General features: G+C 42.4%; 1 pseudogene; it reads left to right on the forward strand.

Annotated features, from left to right (window-relative positions):
• Positions 1–1,090: 1,090 nt before the first annotated feature.
• LOC109568865 (olfactory receptor 56A1-like) lies at positions 1,091–2,028 on the forward strand (annotated as a pseudogene).
• The last annotated feature ends 10,686 nt before the right edge of the window (positions 2,029–12,714 follow it).

Below are 12,714 nucleotides of genomic sequence, written 5' to 3' on the forward strand. Positions count from 1 at the left end.
TGGCTAATTCTCCACTTTCACTCTCCTTCCTTGAAATTTTCCATCTGTGTAAAACACTAAGGTCCAGTTTTTTGCAATAGGCTTTTGTTAAGAATCTATGGGGCGTTAGAGAATGTTGATGTATATCAGTGAAAAGTGCATGTTGTCAGTCCTCAGATATTTCAGAGTAGGGTGGAGGGAGACAAAGAGGTACAAAATCTATGTGTAAAAAATTACAAAGAAATGATAATAGTAAAGAAAAAAAGTTGCTTTCTTAATAAACAACTACTTCAATTATCTTACTTTCCATCTGAATTTGTAACCTTTCCCCAAATAGGCATGCTACAATATGATTCATTCTTGTCTTGCCTTTTCCTTTACCTGCAAGCTTGAATGAGCCTTTTAGTTATGTAGTCAGCCTTCTCTATCTACACTTTCTCACTTATTGAATCTTCAGCTCCTTTCATTCTGGTTTCTATTGCCACCAGTCCAATGAATTATCCATGTCCAGGTCACTAATGACACCCTTTCAATAAAATTTAATGACCATTCATATTCTCATATTATTAGACTTTTGCTTAGCTGACAAGTTGATCCTATGTTCCTTAAAATTTTCATGGAGAAAGCAACTTCTCCTTTACAGTATTATCATTTTTGTTTTCTTAAACTGGTACAACACTGACTTAATTTATTGCACATTTTTAAATTGTGAGGTTACTACCTATCGTTATTCTCTTTTCACATCTTAGCATTTACACTGATTCTTTTTTTCTCTTTCATAGACTGTAGCATTAATTGTCTAGAGAAGGAAATGGCAACCCACTCCAGTATTCTTGCCTGGAGAATCCCAGGGACAGAGGAGCCTGGTGGGCTGCCGTTTATGGGGTTGCACAGAGTCGGACATGACTGAAGTGACTTAGCAGCAGCAGCGTTAATTGTCAAGTCCCACCACTCTATCTTTAGGATATTGCCTGAAATTTTCCTCCTTCTATATATCATTAGCAACCTACAGAGTGAGAGCTATATTTTTGAAATCAATTAAACAAAATTACCTTTTGTATCTGACCAAGCAAATAGTCAAGACAAGACTTCTCAGCTCAGGATTCACTGGATGACCTCACTCAGCAACTACTCCACTCCTTTAGTCTCTGAATTCCTCCTCATCTGCTTCCCTAACTACCAGAGCTGGCAGCACTGGCTGTCCCTGCCCCTCAGTCTCCTCTTTCTTCTGGTCCTGGGGGCCAATGCCACTCTCCTGATCACCATCCGGCTGGAGGTCTCTCTTCATGAACCCATGTACTGTTTGCTCAGCCTCCTCTTCCTGCTGGACATGGTGCTCTGCCTCACTGTCATCCCCAAGGTCCTGGCCATCTTCTGGTTTGACCTCAGGTCCACCAGCTTCTCTGCTGCTTCCTCCAGACGTTCATCATGAACAGCTTCCTCCCCATGGAGTCCTGTGCATTTTTGGTCATGGCCTATGACTGCTATGTGGCCATCTGCCACCCACTGAGGTACCCATCCATCTTCACTAACCACGTTGTGGCCAAGCTAGTACCTTCATTGTCATACAAAATGCCCTTCTCACTCTACCCATTCCCATTCTTGCTGCCAGGCTTTGTTATTGTGGGAAAAATGTCACTGAGAACTGCATTTGTGCCAACCTGTCTGTGTCCAGGATTTCCTGTGACAATTTCACCCTGAACACAATCTACCAGTTTGTGGCTGGTTGGATGATACTAGGCTCAGATTTCATCCTCGTTTTCATCTTCTACATCTTCATCTTAAGAGCTGTGTTCAAGTTCAAGGCCGAGGGAGCTGCAGTCAAAGCTCTGAGCATGTGTGGCTCTCACTTCATCCTCATTCTCTTTTTCAGCACCATCCTTCTCGTTGTGTTGACAAATGTGGCCAGAAAGTGTCCCCATGGACATCCTGATCCTGCTCAATATCCTTCATCACCTCATATCCCCTGCCTTGAACCCTGTTGTATATGGGGTTTGGACTAAAGAGATAAAGCAAGGAATTCAGAAACTGTTGCAGAGAGGGATGTGAATTTATAAAACAGATTTAGAATTCTATCTGCCCTTCCTTCTCAGTGATTTTTCCCAGGCATGAGCTAGAGAAAAGCCTGACCCTGGTTTCTGCCTTTGTTCTTGCCTGGCTCAGGAGAGGGTAGGCAAGAGGAAGAAACTCATTTTTCTTGGGCAACTGCTTTGGTCCTGGGCAGTTACAGTGAAACAATTTAATCTTCACAACATTCATGTAGCTACTACTACTACTACTACTTCCATTTTACATAGTATAAAAAAATATGATTTTAAGAGAAAAAACTACTGGAGATCATATATATATACATATAGCAGATATATGACAGAGCAGACATTAAAATCCAGGCTCTAGAGCCTGGTGTCTTTCTACAGAAATGTCCCACCCTTGCCTGTGTTTTGTCCTTCTGGATTTCCATGGATATTTCCTGCCTGTATCTCCTATTATGAGAGGGATGAGTTCTCAGAAAAGACAGAGTCCTGTGACAAAGAACCTGCAGGACCATAGGAAAAGAGCACTCATAATAATAATAATAAATCAGTGCTAACCTCTTACTATGTCCTCAACAGCCTCACTGCCCTCAGGGAGTCTAGAGAATGAGGAAATAGTTTGAGGTGGGGGGAGAGTGGATATGAATGGAGTAAGAAATTGGGGAATCAGGACAGTAAATTGGCCATGTCCCCATGGGTTTAAGCGGCACATGCAGTGAACTGAAAGGCAGGTCTTATCTGTTGATTCATCTCAAGAGCTCTAGTTGAAGGTGAAAAGATAGAGCGAAGTGTCACGTTTGTGGATAAAAGTGGGTTCATTCAGGAGAAAATAAATCTCACAGATTACCTTTAGAGAATTTAAAGTAAGCACTTGATTAAATAAGTATTGGACTGCTGCTAAGTCACTTCAGTCGTGTCCGACTCACACATGAAAATTAAAAAAAAAAAAAAAAAGAGGGAAAAAGAGAGGATGCTGAAGTAACACAGGGATAGTACCTGAGGGAAGAACCTTATACTTGGGAATTGTTGGGTCATTAGGAGCCAGCAGGTTGGCGGTGGGCTTGCTGAACTGGGTTTCGCAGCTCTGAGGAGGGGAGCAGCCTCTGACTGGTACTCGTGTCACAAGGGCTCCGCGGAGGTGCCCTTAGGGCTGGGACAGAGACCTCTGAGCAAGGACTCTATCCTGATGCTGGTATCTCTGAAGGAGTTTAGAGAGGCTGACTTGATTCTGGGAATTCTGAAACTCTAACCCAAACAAAATCCAAAGCAACCAACCAACCAATCCTGGAAGCTAAAACCAATTTCAATGCCAGAATGAAGAGTCATTGCTGAGGGATACTGATGAAAGGGGAAGGAACAAGTATCCCACCTTACCCCCCACCGCCTCCACCTTCCAGTCTTTGTCTGTTGCTCTCTGTAGGTAAAAACTAAGAGGGATCCAGCTGACCCAGAGTCCTAGAGTCTAAGCCCCAGCATCACAAGATGTTTGGATGGGAGGGTGTAGCTCTGAGTGACAAGAAGTAATTACTGGCACAGCTCCAAATGTTTGAGTCTGAAAACTTAGGATCACCTGAAGGACAGTTATACAATCCCTGCAGTATAGGATGCCACCCAGTGGGCTGGAGACAGAGTCAAGTCCTACAGGGCAGACAGGTGAAGAGATGTGACGTGATGCTGTAGGGGCAGCTGTCAAAGTTATGAAAGAATTTGATATCAAGCTGGTAACAGGAATGGAGATCCACTGCTCCACCCTATGGGGATAAAAATAACTGCAAGTCAATGCTGATATTGGGCTCCAGGGGCAGATTCTTCCAAAGAAAGCCACACTCAATAACAGTTTGAAAGGAAAAATGACATCTCTGCAAGATAGCGATCTTCATACCCCCAGACCTGGCTCTCATTTTCTCAAGCCAGAGCCACAGATGTGATTCAGTATTTGTCATTTTTAAAAAGGAATTCTTTGATAGGACTTCTCTCTATCTCATGGCTGCCCAAATAATTTTTTCCACCATCATCTCCTACTGTTCCTCAGAAGACAGAAGGGCCAACTTCAACACCTCTTGCCTAATATGATACTAATAATTTCAATGTCCAGATATACTGATAATAATTATAGTAATATTAATGAAATTAAAAGCTCAAATATTTTGAATGCTTGCAATATTCCAGTTTTAATGCATGATAATATTTAATTTTCATAAGAGTCTTTTGTAGATGATTAAGATTAAGAGGACCACAGTTTCTCAGAATTGTCAAGCCCAGTGCAAGTGGTTCAATGAACGAGACACAGTGGTACCAAGACAGGCTTTGGGGTGAATCTACGTGTAGATAAAGAGAATGGAGGAACAGGGTAACTCAAAGAGCCTGGTCTTGAAAGGCAGACACAACTCAGCTGTAAAGTAATCATAGCATTGCAAAGGTACTTAGTAGAAATCTTTGAGCGCTGTCTTGAGTGGATAGAATGAAGTGGCATAAACTAAAGGAGTTTTAAATTGGTGGGGTATAAATGTCCAAACTTCCAGTTATAAATAAGTATTGGAGGTGCAATGTACAACGTGATGACTATAGTTAATACTGCTCTGTGTTGTATTTGAAAGCTGCTCAGAAAACAAATCCTAAAAGTTCTCATCGCAAAGAAAAATTGTTTTTCATTTTTTTGGCTATCTATATGAGATGTTGGATGTTAACTAAAATTTTGTAGTAATCATTTCACAGTATATGTAAGTCAAGTCATTGCTGTGTGCCTTCAACTTATACAGTGCTATATGTCAATTATATCTCAATAAAACTGAGAGAAAAAAATAAATAAAATGGAGGGATATAGATTTTTTTTTTCAGTTTAACTGAGAAGATCTGTGAAGAGTCACTTTGCTAACTGTGGTCCAGTTGTACTAGAAGGGGGTGTACAAAGAACAAGAGGAGCGGGAGAAAGTTGATCTGTCAAGGCCACTCAGGTTAGTCACACTTATATAAGGAACACAGAGTCTTTTGAGAAAGATCTGAAACCGCTGAACACCGCTCTCTAGGAACAAGGCAGATTTAAATCAAGATTCAGCGACAAGAGAAAGCAACAAGTTTCCTGGAATTAATCTGGAGGAAAGAGAGTGTATGCTGGTGATCAATGTTTAAAACAAAGACCTAAACATTGTTAAGGGAGCAAAACTACATTTCCACAGATCATAAAGTGGAGTTTGGGAGCCTCTTAGCACATAGCCATTTGATACTGTAGTGTGTTCGGGGTGTACTCTGAGCATGCGGGTGTTAACCATGAAAGGTATGACCTCAAAGGCAGACTGTGGGACATCAAGACTGTGCAGCCAAGGAGTCTAAACAGGATAGCCTTACTGCAAGGAGTAAAGAAATGCTTCGTTGTTGACATGTCAACGGTGCCCCCCTGTGGCTATAAGTAGGAATAGCAATATTGGAGTGAATTTGGTTCTCAACCTCTTCTCATTCTTAAAAAGAAACTGACAACTCTGAAAAATTCCTGGGATCTCCAGTACTCAGCTGGAGGGCTAGGGTAGATTTGAGACAAAAATACTGTACTTCCTGCTCAGAAGTCTGTGGGGGTGGGGGGGGGGGTTGAAAGATTAGAAAATAAAATGATACAATAATTTACAGTCTGGTTTCCTTTATTTCAGTGACATTTAAGAACAATATCAAATCAATCACATGAATCAGATATTCATGTTGCTGGCTTAAATCTTGGCTGTCTCTGCCCACTGAAGTCAAATAAAAAATATGGAGACTGAGTTTGGAGTAAATAGAAAGGTGGCTTTAATTCTTAGTCTGCCAAGAGGGGAACAGGGTAGGCTCGTGCCTCAGGAACTGTGCCCCGTCTCCATGAGAAGTCTAGGGGCTTATATAAGATGAGGGCTTGCAGTCAAGAGTCAGTGATGGAGAACAAAGGTGTTAGGATGGTGTCTCCTTCTTGCATTGTTTCAAAAATAGTCATAGGCTGGAGTCAGAAACCCAGTTATTGAGTCTGGCAGTTCAGTGGCTTGGCAGCCTTTTTTCTGATATGCAAAACAGAAGAACTACAAGGGGAAATTAAAGGATGCTTGCTCCTTGGAAGAAAAAGTATGACAAACCTAGACAGTGTACTAAAAAGCAGAGACATCACTTTGCTGATAAAGGTCTGCAGAGTCAAAGCTATGGTTTTTCCAGTAGTTATGTATGGATGTGAGAGCTGGACCATAAAGAAAGCCGAGCACCAAAGAACTGATGCTTTCAAATTGTGGTGCTGGAGAAGGCTCTTGAGAGTTCCTTGGACAGCAAGGTTACCAAGCCAGTCAGTCCTAAAGGAAATCAACCATGAATATTTACTAGAGGGACTGATGCTGGAGCTGAAGCTCCAATAATTTGGCCACCTGATGTGATGAGCCAACTCATTGGAAAAGACTCTGATGCTGGGAAAGATTGAGGGCAGGAGGAGAAGGGGCAACAGAGGAAGAGATGGTTGGATGGCATCACTGATTCAATGGACATGAGTTAGAGAAGCTCTGGGAGATACTGTGGGACAAGGAAGCAGTTCATAGGGTCACAAAGAGTTGGACATGACTTAGCAACTGAACAACAACAACAAGGAAAAGAGATATTAGGTGCAAAATGTAGCTCTTGCAGAGTTAGGGGAGCAGAAAAGCAAACTGAGTTACAGACATGCAGAGTTTGAAGGGGTTAAAGTAAAAAAAAAAAACCTTTGAATGTTCAGGCCTACTCACTGTTCTGTTTATCTTTTCTGTTCTTAGGAAAAGGAAAGAAAAAAAATTCATTCTTCTCTTTTCCTTTCCACTACAACATTGATAAGGGTATATTGTATCATAATATTTAATAAGATTCTAAATTAGGTGTATTTTGCTAAGGACTATATGAAATAGTAACTTTTTCCCCCCATTTCTTCATCTATACAACCAAAAATTAGTTATTGAGTGCTTCATGTGTAATTAGCACAGTAGTGATTAGCATAGATGGTTACCAAGAGGTAAACTACTTTCAGAGAGATTTTGGTCAAAATACCATGAATTATCATTTTTGAAAATTTGCAGGAGAGACAACTGAGTTAAAAGATAAAATACTAATGGTCATTCAACTACCAGGCACAAGAGTGAAGAGAGAGAAATTAGGCATATTTGCTACTTAATCTAGTTTTCTTACTATATTGTCTAGGGATTGATCTACATTTTTTTCTACTTTAATTAGATAGTTGTAGGGTTTTCTGAAGTTTTTCATGCTCTAAATTATAGATAGCAGAGGCAGTGCACATCAAAATCCATGTTATATTGAATTAATAAATGCCCATAAAGTTAGTTACTGCAATAAAAATACCACAGGAACTTAACACAATTTGTTTACTTCTCATTCACATCCTGATTTCAGTGCATGGGGGCTTTGCTTCATGTCGTCATTTAGACATGAAAGGACGACAGAGGAAGAGATGGTTGGACGGCATCACTGACTCAATGGACATGAGTTAGAGAAGCTCTGGGAGATACTGTAGGACAAGGAAGCCTGGTGTGCTGCAGTTCATAGGGTCACAAAGAGTTGGACATGACTTAGCGACTGAACAACAACAACAAAGGAAAGAGATATTAGGTGCAAAATGTAGACCCATGCTTCTGTCATATTTGGGTATTCTGCATCATAAGGCCTTACAGACTTTCACAGATCCTTCTGCATCTGACTTTCACACACTGAGGCTTACCAGGTGGCTCAGTGATAAAGAATCCACCTGCCAATGCAGGAGACACAAGAGCAGTGGGTTAGATCCCTGGGTCGGGAAGATCCCCTGGAGAAGAAAATGGCAACCCACTCCGGTATTCTTGCCTGGAGAATCCTCATGGACAGAGGAGCCTGGTGGGCTACAGTCCATGTGATCGCCCAGTGTTGGACACGACTGAATGACTGAGCATGAATGTGTCACACAGTGAAGGGAGACAGTGTGCAGAATCTTGCGGGATATTTTAGGGGCCAATCTGGGAGAGATTTACATCATTTTCTTTACCATTGTGTTGGCCAGAATCCTCACATAAATCTAGCTGCCTAGAGGAGAGGCAGGGTGACTAAATATTTCTTTCTTAAGAGAAATGATATGAGAGACTCTCACATGTAACACATACTTGACTCTTTCCAAGTGAGGCTACCCAAACTCTCATTTAGTCACTGAAGGCAGCACAGAGTCCAAGATCACCAGGAATGTGTGGTCTTCTTCATCAGTCCTGATGTGGCTCCTCTTGGACCATCATCTTCCTTCTTTCATCACATATTTAATGGTGGAGCAGAAACTGGGTACTAGCCATTAAGAGTCTAAGTTGAAAGTGAAGCATGGGGTACATTTCACAGAAACTTGTCAATGGTAATGCTGGAATGCTTTGGGGGCAGGCATCACATCTTAACCTCCTGACAGCTGGGGAAGATCCCTAACTAGATACTGGTTATGTTCTTTGGGAGAGGATCTCCTGACCATTGTTTTCTATGTCCCCTTGTTCTTCTTTTGGGGGGGTTGTCCTCAGTGACATTAAATGAAGCAGGCATTGGAGCACGTGACTTCTTTCGGAGGTACTGTATTTGTAGCCTGTTCCCTGCTCATAAAATATTAGGGTCAACAACTATTTTAATTGTTTACCAAAAGCTTTCTCTAAAAGCCAAGCTATTTACAGCAATTGTTTTCTAAATGTTGTTTGTTTTGGTCACTAAGTCTTGTCTGACTCTTTTACGACCCCATGGACTGTAGCCCACCAGGCTCCTCTGTCCATAGGATTTCCCAGGCAAAATATGGGAGTGGGTAGTCAATTCCTTCTCTAGGGGATCTTCCTGACCCAGGGATTGAACCAGCGTCTCCTGCACTGCAGGCAGATTCTTTACCACTGAGTCACTTAGGAAGCCTATATTGGGAAATGTATATGCTGGGTTGCTAAGTTGTGTCTGACTCTTTGCGACCCCATGGACTGTAGCCCACCAGGTTCCTCTGTCCATGGGGATTCTCCATGCAAGAATACTGGAGTGGGTTGCCACATCCTCCTCCAGGGGATCTTCCCAACCCAAGGATGGAACTCAGGTCTCCTGCACTGTGGGCAAGTTCTTTACCCACTGAGCCACCAGGGAAGCCCAAGAATACTGGAATGGGTAGCCTATGACTTCTCTGGGGGAACTTCCCAACCCAGGAATCGAACCGGGGTATCCTACATTGCAGGAGGGTTCTTTACCAGCTGAGCTACCCAGGGAAGCCCTCTGATATGTTAGTACTAGGTCAATTCCAGATGCTAGAATCACTGTGTAGTGTAAGCACCTGACAGGTAGCTTTTTTGATTATAATATAAGTGCCTGGCATTGGGTTTTGATTGCTGAAGCATACGCTTTAAAAATGTTCATCTCCTTCAAATAAAACAAAAATAAGATATTACCTCAGAGTGGTCAGAATGGCCATTATCAAAAATTTACAAACAGTCAGTGCTGGAGAGGGCGTGGAGAAAAAGAAACCCTTCTATACTGTTGGTAGGAATGTAAATTGGTATAGCCTTTATGGAGAACATTATTGAGGTTATTTTATAAACTAAATATAGAACAACCATATGATTACCAAGGGGGAAAGTGGGGGTAGGGATAAACTGAGAGACTGGGATTGAGATAGGAGGTAGAGAGGCTCCAAGTTGGACATCATAGCCAGCCTCCCTTTGCATTTCCTGAGGCAACAGATAGGTGGGCTCCAGTTGAGAAATTTACAATGAGCAAGCCTCCCATTTGTTCTCCAAAATGGAAGTAACACAGAAACAGGGTAAATAGCCAGTCTTTGTCTCCTGTAAACATGTCAAGGGAATAATCAAGGCAAGGACAAAGAGAGGCAAAAACTCTGTCTGAGTAAAGGATTGAGGGATCTCCACTTCCTTCTCTTTTGGGACAAGGGAGACACTATACATGTGCAGAAAGGCTCCCTGGAGTCAAAAGTCAGAGAATAATTCCAGGCCATAATGAGTCTTGCTCTTCCCAGAAGCCTTCACTTTGAGATCTATCTTGGTAAAGGTGTGCATGCTCACCCCAGGGGAGGGTCCTGAAACAGATTAACATGGGCGGGGGGCAAAGCAAGATGACTGGCCTCAGAGAGGACAAAGACCCAGAAAACTGCCCCCTTATAAAGGATTAAAACTTCCCAAAGGAGCGACTCTCTCTCTGACCTCGTCTGTGCCCCTTTCTGCAAGTACTTTTCAATAAACTTTTACTTTACCTTCTGCCTCCTCTCCTGAATTTGTTCTTGATGAGGCAGGCAAAGACTAGGGATCCTGGCTCTAACTGCTGGCCCCATGTGGTTCAGTGATTAGGACTCCTGTTCTGGGAAACTAAGACCTTGCTTCTAACTACTGCTCACTACTGCTTGCTGTAAGTTGACGTTCACTGCTGTGCACATCTGAAATCAGGATTGACATATACACAGTGCTATATGTAAAATGGGCTTCCCTGGTGGTCAGATGATAAAGAATCTGTCTGCAATGTGGGAGACATGGGTTTGATCCCTGGGTTGGGAAGATCCCCTGGAGAAGGAACTGGCAACTGACTCCCAAGAATGCCTGGGAAATCCCATGGACAGAAGAGCCTGGCAGACCGCAGTCCAATGGGATTGCAAAGAGTCAGACACCACTTGGCAATTAAACACACACCCCAGACATTTTTATCCGATAGCATCACAAAACACATAAGAATTTTCTTTGGCATAATGTAACATTTTTCTTTCTTTTTTTATTTCCTTTTTCCCCATGACACTCCTTTTCTGCATGATTGTGTCTATCTAACACTATCAGTCTTGAGAGGACAGCTATCCACACCATCTAGTCTCTTTTCAGTGGTGGTTTCTATGAGTCTTTGCTACTCAGTTCAGTTCAGTTGCTCAGTCATGTCTGACCTTTTGCAACCCCGTGGACCATAGCATGTCATGCTTCCCTGTCTTTCACCAACTCCCAGAGCTTACTCAAACTCATGTCTGTAGTCTGTGATGTCATCCAACCATCTCATCCCCTGTTGTTCCCTTCTTCACCTTCAATCTTTCCCAGCATCAGGGTCTTTTCCAATGAGTCAGTTCTTCACATCAGGTGGCCAAAGTATTGGAGCTTCAGCTTCAGCAACGGTCTTTCCAATGAATATTCAGGACTGATTTCCTGTAGGATTGACTGGTTTGAGCTCCTTGCAGTCCAAGGGACTCCCAAGAGTTTTCTCCAACATCACAGTTCAAAGCATCAGGATAACTTGGCAGCTGCCAAAACAACAAGTGAAGAACTAAAGAGCCTCTTGATGAAAGTGAAAGAGGAGAGTGAAAAAGTTGGCTTAAAACCCAATTATTCAGAAAACTAAGATCATGGCATCTGGTCCCATCACTTCGTGGCAGATAGATGGTGAAACAGTGGAAACAGTGACAGACTTTATTTTTTGGGGCTCCCAAATCTCTGCAGATGTTGACTGCAGCCATGAAATTGAAGAGTGATTGCACCTTGGAAGAAAAGTTATGACCAACCTAGACAGCATATTTATTAACAAGCAGAGACATTACTTTGCTGACAAAGGTCCGTCTAGTCAAAGCTATGGTTTTTCCAGTAGTCATGTATGGATGTGAGAGTTGGACTATAAAAAAAGCTGAGTGCCAAAGAATTGATGCTTTTGAAGTGTGGTGTTGGAGAAGACTCTTGAGAGTCCCTTGGACTGCAAGGAGATCCAACCAGTCCATCCTACAGAAAATCAGTCCTGAATATTCATTGGAAGGACTGATGCTGAAGCTGAAACTCCAATATTTTGGCCCCCTGATGCGAAGAACTGACTCATTTGAAAAGAACCAAATGCTGGGAAAGATTGAAGGCGGGAGGAGAAGGGAATGACAGAGGATGAGATAGTTGGATGGTATCACTGACTCAATAGACATGAGTTCGAGTTTGGGAGTTGGTGATGGACAGGGAAACCTGGCGTGTTGCAGTCCATGGGGTCGCAAAGAGTTGGACACGACTAAGTGACTGAACTGAACTGAATTGAACTATCATTTATATACACTGATGGCCAAGCAAAAATCCAACTGTGGCGTGAGAAAGGTGAGAAGTGGTAGGAGAATCTTGGGAAATTTCTATGGCTTTTCTGGTCTGTCTGAGACACTGTCTACCCTACAGCCTGATCTACCTCTTGTTTGCATCTTCCAGATGATTTATTAAGTAATTCTCCATGTTTTATTTTAGACATAAGAAAGAGAAGCAGAGGGACATACTTAGATCCCTTCCATGGTTTTCTGTCATCCCCATCACCTGTAGTAGGAAGAAGAGAAGGCACTGGGTGGAGCATAGGTAAGCTGCATGCCAGGGATAGAAGTCCAGTGGATGTGGTGCAGAGATCTGAATCCATCCCCAGACCCAGCCCCCAGCTCAGGACCATGTAAATGTTCTCCTGAGACCTCCCTTGTCACTCTGCCATGGTGACCTCAGGAGTTCAACATTTAATTAAAACAAATGATGATTTTCTGCTCAGTCTTTGAGTTCATGTAGTTTGCTGTCTGTCAGGAGACACTGTTGTTGGGACCTAATTGCGAAGGGGAACTAGAGGTGTTTATATCTGGGGAAGACAGACCTTGATGGATTTCCTCAACAAAGTCACTGAATTTGTTGCATTTACTTGGATGTTTATAATAGAATTAAGAACTGTGTCCTGTTTGAAAAATAGGCTGAGAGTTTCCAAAGACCTA

This window comes from Bos indicus, chromosome 15, assembly GCF_029378745.1.
Source record: "Bos indicus isolate NIAB-ARS_2022 breed Sahiwal x Tharparkar chromosome 15, NIAB-ARS_B.indTharparkar_mat_pri_1.0, whole genome shotgun sequence".
In the NCBI taxonomy this organism is placed as follows: Eukaryota; Metazoa; Chordata; class Mammalia; order Artiodactyla; family Bovidae; genus Bos; species Bos indicus.